We start from the raw sequence: 12,393 nt of genomic DNA on the forward strand, positions 1-12,393 counted from the left end.
GTTGGGCGCAAAAGTGGAAGGCCAAGGATTTAATGAAAAACCGCATAAGCGGTCATATGGCCGCAGAAGCGGTCCCGCATAAGCGAAAGCGGGACCGCAGAAGCGAAAAATCGCTGGGCGACAGAAGGGTTTTAAAATAATATTTCATCCGCGACCCTTTCATATTTTTCCTCCATTGTTGACGTTCTTAAGAGCTTTGAACAAGGAAATTCGAGGGTTTTGACTGAGAATCACTTGGAGGTAAGTTCCTTGGCCTAAATATTCGAATTTATGGTAGAAATTACATGTAAATTGTAGAAAATTCATTAAAAACGGGTCAGGCTAGGGCTTGGAAAGCTGTGATGTAAAAATGGAATTTGGAGGGTCAAACGAGCTCCGATTTTGGTAAACTTTATATGCACGGACTTGTGGCGAGACGAGGAATCCTTTGATGTGATTTTCGGAATTTTTCGAGAAGTGGGCCTGGGGTTCGGGTTTTACCAACTTCGTGAATTTTAGTACTTTTCGAGTATTTTTGATTGGGTTATGTTTCTTTAACCCATATTTATGTATTCGTTGTGATTTTGACTAGATTCGACGCGCGAGGAGGTCTATACGAAAGGAAAAGGCATTGCGGACCATTCTACGGCCGGATAGAGGTGAGTAGTTGGTGTATACGATGGCCTGAGGGTTTGAAACCCCGGCTTATCACATTGTGACGCTATTGTAGGGCGTGACTCGCACCCCATGGCAGGTGCGGGATTGGTTATGACTGGGGATCGAGACTTAATCCATCCCGAACAAGAATATTTCTATATTGGCGACTGATACGCACCCTGTATTGAATATATCTGGGCTTATTGCCGTGTTTGGGGCCTTGTGCCGATCTGTAGCATCCTTAGAGGATGATTGTCATTGTGATAGCATGCTTTGTATAATCATTGATCTCAGTCCTGTGTTTAATCACTGTTATGAAACGCTAAGTCACTTTTCCTGAAGTTAAATATCTAAAGTATATTCTTCTTAATAAATTGAAAATTGGGAAATTAATTGAATCTGTTACGTGACTCATATGCATATTGTGGACTGAGTATGGATCGGGCTGCACGCCGCAGCGAATCGTATGATTATATTGCGCTTGGGCTGAAGGAGCCCCTCCGGAGTCTGTACACACCCCCAGTGAGCGCCGTCGACGTTAAATGGATCGGGCTACGCGCCGTAGCGGTCATGTGCATTGCATTGCATCTTTACATTATACTTGACTGATATATTTGAGTTGTTTTGCTGTTAGTTCGTAGTTAGGTGTTGGACTGTTAGTTTTAGCTTTACTTTGTGGCATTTCGTGGATTTCTTATCTTCAGACATTTTATATGCTTATTACTCACTGAGTCGGTAGTACTCACCCCTACTCCCTGCACCTTGTGTGCAGATTCAAGTACACCGGAGGCTTAGCTGAGCAGTCTTTGTTTCCCAGAGCTTATCAGAGTTGTTGAGGTAGCTGCTTGACGTTCGCAGGACCTGACTACTCTTCCTATTTCAGTTTTATTTATATATACATTTCCAGACTTGAGTATTTTCATTTAGATATTGTTATTCAAATTGTTTTAGAGGCTCTAGACTCGTGACCCCAGGTCCTTGGGAGTGTTTTATCAGACTTCGTATTTTTCTCAGTATTATTCTATCATAAATATTGGATTATTATTCAAAAACTATTATAATCTCTTTAGATTGTCGGTTTGAGGTTTACGGTTAATTTGGGAACGATTGTGGTCTGGCTTGCCTAGCAATGTTGGTGGGCGCCATCACGATCGGGTTTGGGGTCGTGACATAGACTTTCAACTGAGTACTTATATACACTTTACACGTGTGTATTGTAAATGACCAATATCAGCTAACTAATACACAATTAACTAGCTATTAACAAACTACTAACAAACAATACCTATACATATAATAGATACACTATCTCAATAAGAGGTAGCAAATACCTATTGGAATAGTTGAGGTGCGCACAAATTGGACCGAACACCACCACCGATATTAAGAAAAAAAGAAGAGCAAATAGTGTTGTTGGTCTGTTTTTCAGACCAAACAAACTCCCATACGTTGGAGATCAGACAGAAACTTCAGTCGAAGGACTTCCAATTTCAGATCTTTTGCATGTCAAGAGCAGCTTTAGAGGTGGCTTGGAAAGAATTTCTCTTCATTGTCTTTATGCCAAGCACTTCTGCCTGTAACTATTTAAGATTTTTAGTCAAATTCTAGTTTTCACCCCTTCTGAAGATGATTACACTGTGTCCAAAAAATAGAAGCTGATTAAATATTTTTTCAGTAAAATACTTCTATTCTAATACACATTGTTCATTTGTCCATCGTGTTTTCATTTTCCTTTAATCTATTGGGGTTTGAGTGTTGTGAAGTTAATGCTGAGGTGGTGCTCAAGGCAACAAAATTAACGTTGATGGTGACTTTGATGATGACCCTCGGTATAATCCTGATGCTCAACTCCAGGATTTCCGAAGTTACAATGATGTAACTGTTTGGTGAAAATACAAATACAGTTCAAAAATAAAATGAAGAAAATAAAATATCTTCAGGCTGAGGCGCGGATATCTCGCTCTCTTTAAGGAGTTTCAAGCCCACTGCAGCAAAGTCTTCATTGGTCCAGCAGTAATCCTCTTGGCTTGTCTCCCCCAGGATACAACAGCCCGATCACGTCGTATGACTCGAACAAACTCTGGATAAGTTGTTGAGTCCAAAGCTCCACCAAGATGAACACCTTTCTTCAACAAAAGTAAAAACTCTCTTCTTCTTTTTAACAACTTTAACCTCACCTTATTGAAACACTCTACAATTATTTTTTTCACTCCACATTATGGAAGAAAGATTCCTATTTATAGGTGTAGGCCTTCCTTAAATTAAATTGGAAGAAAGTGAGTTAATAAGTTATGAAATCATGGAGAACATAGGATAATTAGTGTGTAAATAGTGGTAGAACATGGAAGAATAGTTACAAAAGAGTTATGGCCATTTTCTACATCATGGAGTAGTGGGAGTTATGAGAGTTATACACATTATCTACATCATGGAGTAGTGGGAGTTATAGCATATTTTATTTTAATAATAAAATGGTAAAACACTAACATGCCCGCACTCATTTTAATATTAAAATAAGAGAGTTTAGTTGAAGGGAGGTTATTATGCATAAAGAAGGTGTGCTCTACGTTGAACCTCCACTTAGCAAAACATCGATCTTTACTCCAGAGCCGGTAGTGGTCTTAGACTTGAACTATGAGTGCTTTAGGAAAATAAATTATCACTGCTTACACATAATAATCAAAGTGTTGACATGAGCTTTATTAGCCAGCACATTACGGCCTTGTGCTATCTCGGTTTTCATGAGTGTTTTTTAGAACAAGCTCAATTCTCATAGGAAGCGGCCTACTTCCACACTCACATAGGTGAAAACTATCCAGAGTGCTCCTGTAACTCTAATACGCCACTCATACGAGCTAAAGATTTTCATTAAGAGTTAATAAAACACAACCTCGCGAATCATTACAGGATAAATGCATTCATACCATAGGGATGGCAATAATAAGAATAATGCATTTCAAACTAAGTCATCATATGATTCGTTCTTCCCATTGAACCTGGTTATAGGATCTCTAGTCCCTAGGTTGGGTTTCCTCATATATGACTTATGAGCTTGTGGGCTTCAATCCCATCCCCCTCGATGTGCTGCAGACCCTTTCTCTTGCTAAGGCCTTAGTCAGTGGATCTGCAAGATTATCACAAGATTTAACATAATCAACATTAATGGTACCACTTGTCAAATATGATCTCATAGTATTATGTTTTCTCCTTATAGGTTTGGATTTACCGTTGTAATAACGATTTTGTACACTACCAATTGCAGCGGTGCTATCACAATGAATTAAAATAGGAGGAATTGGTTTTTCAAAATAAGAAATTTGAAATAATAAATCTCTCAACCAATTCGCTTCCTCACTAGCTGAAGCTAAAGCAATTAGCTCAGTCTCCATGCTAGAGTTAGTAATTACTGTTTGCTTTTTTGATTTCCAACAAATACCACCACCTCCGAAAGTAAAAATATAACCTGTAGTAGAACAGGAATCACCAGATAAAGTATTCCAATCAGCATCAGAAAAGCCTTCGAGTACAACAAGATTCTTTTTATAAAATATGCCATAGGTTTTTGTACCAAGTTAATACCTCATAACTCTTGTTATGGCATGCCGATGTTCGTTATCTGGCTTGCTTGTAAACCTGCTAAGTACTTCAACTGCGTATGCAATATCAGGCCGAGTACAATCAGTCACATATCTCAAGCTTTCAATTAAGCTAGCATATTCCTTTTGATTTATCACATCATTGTCACTTTGTACAGGAAATAAGTGAACACTTGAATCAAAAGGGGTTACAACATGCTCGCAATCAATAAAATTATATTTTATCAAAATTTTCTCAACATAATGCGACTGGTCAAGGAAAATTCCATCACATGTTCTAGTAATTTTCATCCCAAGAATAAAATTTACCTCACCCAAATCTTTCACTTCAAAATGGCTACTAAGCATGCTTTTTGTAACGACCCGACCAGTCGTTTTGAGTTGTAGGGCTCCGTTCAGCAGCCTGAGGCTGTGAGCAGCTTCATTTCAGGTATTGTGACTTGTGCGCGTGGCCGGAATTGAATTTCGGGAAGTCCAGAGTTGATTTGGAAAGAGAATTCTCATTTCGGAAGCTTAAAGTTGAAAGAATGAACTAGGATGGGATTCTTGAGTAAACGACCTCGGAATTGGGATCTGAAGGTTCCAGTAAGTGTCGAAGTCGACCATCTCGTCTCTGCTTCTTCGAGGTTAGGCGGGATACTCATTGAGTACACGTTGTTTTCGTACTCATACTACACTTCTGTGCATTTTTGTTGCACAGGTATATGTAACCCTTGTGGCCAACTGGGCGTAGCAGCGCGGATGATTCTGGGACTAGGTGAGTTGTATTATTCGAGGCGACCCGCAGCTAGTATAGTCCCTTCCAGTATATTGTATTTATTTCTTTTCCACTGTATTTCGGACGGATGTTGTATTTTATTTCCTTATCTGTAGATGCTCATGCACTTGTGATACTGGGTTCTGGGATGGTTCGAAGTATTTTGCATTGAACTGCTTATTATTTAAATCTGATTTGAGACAATTATCTTTTAAATTGCTATATTTGAAGGAAAATCCTAGATTTTCAAAAGTAATAAAACGAGAATTTGATTAAGTAATTTAGTTGGCTTGCCTGACAGCAGTGCCCGGCGCCATCACGACCCTTAGTGGATTTTGGGTCGTGACAACATGGTATCAGAGCACTAGGTTCCTAGGGTCTCACGAGTCATGAGCAAGTCTAGTAGAGCCTCGCGGATCGGTACGGAGACGTCTGTACTTATCCTCGGGGGGCTGCAGGACTGTTAGGAGTACTTCACTTCTTGATTCCGTATCGTGCGATTTGATCCTTGGAGGCGTATGCCTTTGATTCCTTCCTACTTACGCGACGCAAAGAGCTTGTTATAAATCGAGAATTGAAGAAGCATAATGGTACTACACATGTGGTGCGGGATGTTTCTCCCGGTGTAGTTGATTGGATTATTATCGTCGCCTTATGGAAGGATATTTTAATGTTTCAGCTCAGTAAGGTACTTTGGAGGGCTTTGGGTTAGGCACAAGCTGCCATGATGCCTATGAATGACTGTTCCGCAGTAAGTGATATGATGGTAGGATGTTTGCCCACGTGTCGAGGCAGTGAATGACTTGAAGGGAGGTTTACTCGGAGCTTAATCAAGAGGTTTAGTATTTTATTCCCGGCAGGGGGAAGGCAAGCGGACTAAGCATGGTCAGATGTGACTGGTGGAAGTAATGAGGCTTGGTATTTGCAAGCGTGGTAGAGTTTTCTTCTATAATGAGGTGTCGCTGTCCTTGTTGAATGTACTAATTTCGCCGGCGTTATGACCTTCTACAATTGCCCTTGGAGCAGGATATTGCGGGTTAGTGTCAAAGAAGCGACGGTTAGAGATCGCGGGGTGCGGCGGTTCAAGATGGAACCGGTGTTTCTAAGGATGACGGCTCGAGAAAGATGATCTTCAGAAAGGTTTAAGGTTAGTAGCGATTTGTGGGTTCAACTGCTACAAAGTTAGATTTCATCTAAGGCAACAATTGAGCAGCAAAGAATGAGGAAAGACGTTTGGGAAGTGTCAGGTGGTGGCTAAAATTTCTAGAAGGCCAAGCATAAGGAGCAAAGGGCGAGTGGTCGATTAAAGGGATGAGTTCCGCCAAAGTGGGAGAGTGGCGGAGCTGCATATGGGTATTATGGTAGGATGACTACGCACCTTAAGGAGAGTTTGGAATGATTTGAGAATTTTAGAGATTTGTAATTGGGGTCTACGGATTTAATTTGAAGTATGGACTATTAGGCGGCAGGAGATTTGATATGACGGGAAGGAGCTGCTTGAATGAAGAAGGGTACAACATAACATTGAATTGGAAGGTTGTTGCCGCACATTCAAGTGATGTCCGCGAGGGATGAATGGACTGGTGCAGCTAGAGATGGAGCTCGGACTCAGGGAGAGTTATGGATGTCATAGTGATTGCACCTTGTGCAGTAGCGTTGGAAGATATCGGGGAGTGATTTCCACAAGCGGGTTATTCCCTGTGAGCAGGTTAGCGATCGCATGGTGGGCGAAGCTTTTGCAAAGAATTCTATCGATTATATAGCAAGGAGATCGGTTATGCAAATGTGTTTGATGAGTCAGAATATAAGAAGGGGGTTTTACAAAAAGATTTCGAGAATTTTGGCGGTTGATTGTGCAAGGTTATGTCAATAAGAGATGAAGAGGACGGGTGAGTTCCAGATTTGTGAAATAATGGCATCAAGCTAAGTGGGAGAGTCCCACCGCTTATGATTGGGTTGCATAGTTAGCTACTTGCGAGGTTTCTGGTTATTAGCATATTGATGAGCTGTTTCAGCTACGAGAAAAGGCCATAAGTGGTAATTTGAGCAAAGGAATTACTAAAGGTGGGCTATCGTTGGCCTTATTGGCCCATGTTCAGACTTGGGGAAGGACTCAGGGTTTATGCCTTGTATAAATGCGGGTTTCAAAGGAAGTGATTCCGCCGGGTGCCTCGTCGAGGGGGTATTCATGCGTTATAAGATTTATGAAGTTGATTATATTCGGGACCAAGTTAGAGCGGGTGGCTCTCAGTAACGGTCCTAATGGATTCAAAAGAGGTAAAGTATGGTGCCTAATGATTTCGAGCCTATAAGTACAGTTAAGAATCAAGCTTTTGCAGCAGCTTACGAGTGGAGGCCCAGAATGTTCTATGATGTTTTGACTTGCAGTGTAGCTCTTGAGAGAAAGATGAGAAAGAACTTCGGATTCGTAGAAGGATTTGCAGAATGGGCATATCAGTTGGGGGTGCGAATGTGCGCACAAGGAAGGTATGAAATGGTTCAGGGGATTTGAGACAGCATGGTTTCGTGATTCAAGGTCTCTCGAGATGAGTGCAGATGGAGTATGTTATGTGTGGATGGAGTTAGTATTATCTCTAAGGAAATCAAGGATAAATTGGAAGAAGGTAGATTGATTGGCCATAATTGAATTTGGCATATTGGTGTTAGTGATCAGTTTCCTCAGCGTGATCGAGTTATGCAAGTGAGTTGTGACGGTACATATCAGGCTTGTCAGCCGCCGTAATTGATGTTATTCAGAAGCATTCTACTGCTATGGCTTGTTGTGTGGAAGCAGATTCCGGAAGGGCTATGGTGGCTTAGACCACTACTTAGAGATTTGCATATTCTACGGTTATGAAAATTCGCCTGTGTGCTGTCATGGTTCTCCTGAAGTGAGTTAAGTGGAAAGCTTTTATGTGGTGAAATGTCAATCTAACAGTGCTCCCGAAGCTATAATGAGGAACGAGTTCTATCATATATTGGCATGTTAAATGCAGCAAGTGGTATGGAATTTGAAGTGAAGATCAAGGTAACAGTCCGGAGTTGACAAGGATGTCACGAACTCGGATGAGCATGAGAGGAGTTTCGATGTTTAAAGTAAGTTGGTTTTGTCATCAGTGTCACCTGAGATAGGTTGTTTGTAAAAAGGGCTTTGCATCCTGGTTAATGATTCTTGATCGCTTTTCAGCGTTAAGGGCGGCCGGTGGTTTGGAGGTACGACCCAGTTATTTGTTATGGTAGGTTATGGGAGTGTGTCCCACAAGAAGATTGTATAAGTGTGGCAGGTAGTCACTGGATTGATTAAAGACTTAAAACAAGTATGGAGGTTGTGATGATATCGTTGATTTGAGAATATATGCCTGGAGGGCACTCAGTTTATGGAGTTGTGGACTGCGGAGGATTTCTCCTGTTGTGATAGTTGTTCTTGTGTGTTATGAGAAAAGGGAAGTTAGTATGGACCTTTGAAGGGTCATTGGACTAGTTTGGTATGATCAGAACCGGCTTGAGGTCGGTGGATGGATTCAAATGTGAATATGGGCTCTATATCAGGCCAAACGTGTTCATTTCAGTAATGTGCTCCTTGTGGAGGAGTAGTCAGGGTGTTATTTCGCTGTCAGATATTTCGTGTAGTGATACGTTGCGCCGTGTGAGTTGTGAGACGGCTTGAGAAATTGCTTATGTGTTGAGGATCCGCGTAGAAATGGTGTTATATGAGAAAAACGGCTCCTGAGATTCAGATTGTATATCGCGCCTTAGTTGTGCTTGAGTTGTAGCTTATGTCACTATATGTCTCCCCAGGGATGGTATTATGCACCTAGCGTGCTTGTGACCGATAGTCGGTATCTTGCTGTAATGAGCAATTTAGCTCGATGTATATCTCCTTATGTGAGTTCTATGTGTGGATTCGGGTTGCACACCGCAACAGTGTGATGATGAGCACAGTTCCCTATATCTGTTTTTATGTGTTTCGTTTCCTATTTTTTTTAGGAAAGCTCGCATTAGCTGTGAGCCTGCGTCGCATGTATGATTCGCGAGCGGGGTGTCTGTTCAGAATGTTGCTCGCGTCGCATGTATGATTCGCGAACGGGGTAATTGGATTTCCTTTTAAGAGTTTATTTTCATTGTATCGCGTTCGAATTGGTAGCCTATTGGCACATTGCGGCATCATATGTGGCTTTTGATTATGTCCGGGGTGGCTTATTGCCTGAGCAGTTCGTACTGGGTGAGACGAGATCATTGGATTTAGGATCAGTGCAATCTGACTATATGAAGTACATTAAGGAGCTAAGACCATTATTTGGATCAGAATGAGGTGATGGTTATTGTCAGGAGTATAGACCCAAATGATTGGTTGATTCGGCAGTTGATTATGAATTTCTGCACATCTCTTCCGTTGTGGCGGTATTGTAAGAGTTAGAGTAAGACCTGTGTATGTCATGGGGTGCAATGGGAGCATCAGATACGTGGAATTTCGACTAAGTTGATCAGAAAATATTATTGTGGTCCGGTGAGTAAAATGATGCAAGGTGTGAATTCAACAAAGTTATGCGGTCATGTTTGGGTACAGCGTGTAGTGATTGATACGGTGTTCGTATGTTGGAAACAGGCCTGACAGAGAATTCCGGATGTTGGAATTAGGCTCTAAGGCCTATCTGCTTGAATAAAAGGGAATATCTTCAGAATTGATCGAGCTGATGTGCTCAACTGAGTTGTGGTAGCACGGGAAGGTGCATGAGGAGTTAACCAGTGATTTCGGACTACTTCAGTGTAGTTCTCAGCACGTTCGAGGACGAACGTATGTTTAAGTGGGAGAGAATGTAACGACCCGACCGGTCGTTTTGAGTTCTAGCGCTCTGTTCAGCAGCCTGAGGCCGTGAGCAGCTTCATTTCAGGTATTGTGACTTGTGCGCGTGGTCGGAATTGAATTTCGGGAAGTCCAGAGTTGATTTGGAAAGAGAATTCTCATTTCGGAAGCTTAAAGTTGAAAGAATGAACTAGGATGGGATTCTTGAGTAAACGACCTCGGAATCGGGATCTGAAGGTTCCAGCAGGTTCGTATGATGATTTTCGGACTTGGGCGTATGCCCGGTGCGGGTTTTGGATAACCCAGGAGCGTTTTGGCGCCTATTGTGGAAGTTAGCATTTTTGAAGAAATTTCTTAAGTTTGGCTTGAAGTGCATTTCAGTGTTATCGATGTCCGTTTGGGATTCCGAGTCTGAGAATAGCTCCGTATGGTGATTCTGGAGTTGGGAGCGCAATCGGAAGTGAATTTGGAGGTCCGTAGGTCATTTTGGAGCCATTTGGCTAAAGATAGAAATTTGAAGGTTTTTGAGAAGTTTGACTGGAGGTGGACTTTTTGATATCGGGGTCAGAATCCAATTCCGAAAGTTGCAATAGGTCCGTAATATCGAATATGACTTGTGCGCAAAATTTGAGGTCAATCGGACGTGATTTGACAGGTTTAAACATCGGAAATAGAAGTTTGAAATTTTGAAGTTCATAAAGCTTGAATCGGAGGTAATCCATGATTTTAGCGTTGTTTGATGCGATTTGAGGCCTCGAGCAAGTCCGTAATGTGTTTTAGGATTGGTTGGTATGTTTGGTTGGGGTCCCGGGGGCCTCGGATGGATTCCGGGCGGTTAACGGATCGAAATTGGGATTTGTGGACAGCTGAAGGATCTGGTTGCTGGTATTTTCGCTTCTGCGGTGGGTTAACCGCAGAAGCGGCACCGCAGAAGCGGAAAGGGAGCCGCAGAAGCGAGTTTTGGTCAAAGGCTTGAGGATCGCAGATGCGGTCAAGTACCGCAGAAGCGGAACCGCATCTGCGGAAAGGGGTCGCAGAAGCGGAAGGGAGCAGCTTGGAGAGGACCGCAGATGCGGTCAAAGTTCCGCAGAAGCGGGACCGCATCTGCGGAAGGCAAATCGCAAAAGCGAAAGGGGCGGCTAGCAAAGACCGCAAATGCGGATTTTAACCGCACCTGCGGAACCGCAGAAGCGGCCAAGGAACCGCAGGTGCGGAAACAACTGAGGCAGTGAGGTCTTTTAAAATTCGGGGTTGGGTTCATTTCAACCCCATTTTCTTCCATTGGAGTCGATGGGGAGCAGCTTTGAGGTGCCATTTTCGTCACTCATCATGAGGTAAGTAATTTATGCTAGCTTTGAGTTAAATACAAAGTTTATACATGGATTTAGGAAAGGAAATTATGGAAAAATTTAGGTTTTGGTGGAAAACCTAGAAATTGGCATTTCTTCGAATTTGACCACGATATTGAGTATGGAATTTAGTAAAAATTATATATTTGAGTTCCTAAGGTCATGGGTAATCTTTATCTTCGAAAAATTTCGGATTCCGGGCACGTGGGCCCGAGGGCATTTTGGTAAACTTTTCGATCGGAGTTAGGAATTGCTATAAATTAGATTGTAATGAATAAATGGGCATATATTAATGGATTTGCGTAGCCGTTGGCTAGTTTTGGGGCGTGGTGCGTCAAGTAGAGTCTTCGGAAGGGCGTGGAATGCCGGTTATGGATCTTCGGGGCGAGGTGAGTCTCCTTTCTAACCTTGTAAGAGGGAAATGTCCCCATAGGTGAATTAATTGGATATTTGCTCCTATTTGCGGGGGCTACGTATGCACGAGGTGACGAGAGTCCGTGCGTAGCTACTATTATGCTATTGTCCGGGTAGTCTAGGACCTAAAAGCATGTTATACTTGGATTAATTGTAAGCTCATTGATAGCTTGGATTACTTAGATCGCATTGAATTAGTAAATGAATTTCAAAAAGGATTAAACTTTAATCTCTTAAATTGTTAAAAAGAGGACTGGCTTTTAATTGGACAAATGCTCCCTGATAAATCCTTAATTGGCTATTTGAGCGTGTATTTTTATGTGAACCTGCGTCGCATGATTGATTCGCGAGCAGGGTGATTGTTTATTTTATGTTGATCGCGTCGCATGGATAGTTCGCGAGCGGGGTAATAGATGCATCTATGGTTCGAGCCGATCGACCCTCGGCAGTGCACAGTTTACATTTCTGTTGGAGCGGGCCATCGACCTCAGCATGATTTGCGCATGATATATTGTCGCTTGAGAATTTTTATCTGTGAAATTGCCCTTCGTGGCTTGATTTAAATTGATAAGATAATGAAAAGCAAACCTTGAAAATCCCTTATTATTTGTTGAAAGTGTTTTGCCTGTTTTCCTGCCTTGTGAGTTAGAACTGCTGTATAGAATCCCTGATTTCCTCACACTTTTAGTATATTATTATTAGACCATTAGTAAGTGTCGAAGTCGACCATCTCGTCTCTACTTCTTCGAGGTTAGGCGGGATACTCAATGAGTACACGTTATTTTCGTACTCATACTACACTTCTGTGCATTTTTGTTGCACAGGTATATGTAACCC

This window comes from Nicotiana attenuata, unplaced genomic scaffold (assembly GCF_001879085.1).
Source record: "Nicotiana attenuata strain UT unplaced genomic scaffold, NIATTr2, whole genome shotgun sequence".
NCBI classification, from domain to species: Eukaryota; Viridiplantae; Streptophyta; class Magnoliopsida; order Solanales; family Solanaceae; genus Nicotiana; species Nicotiana attenuata.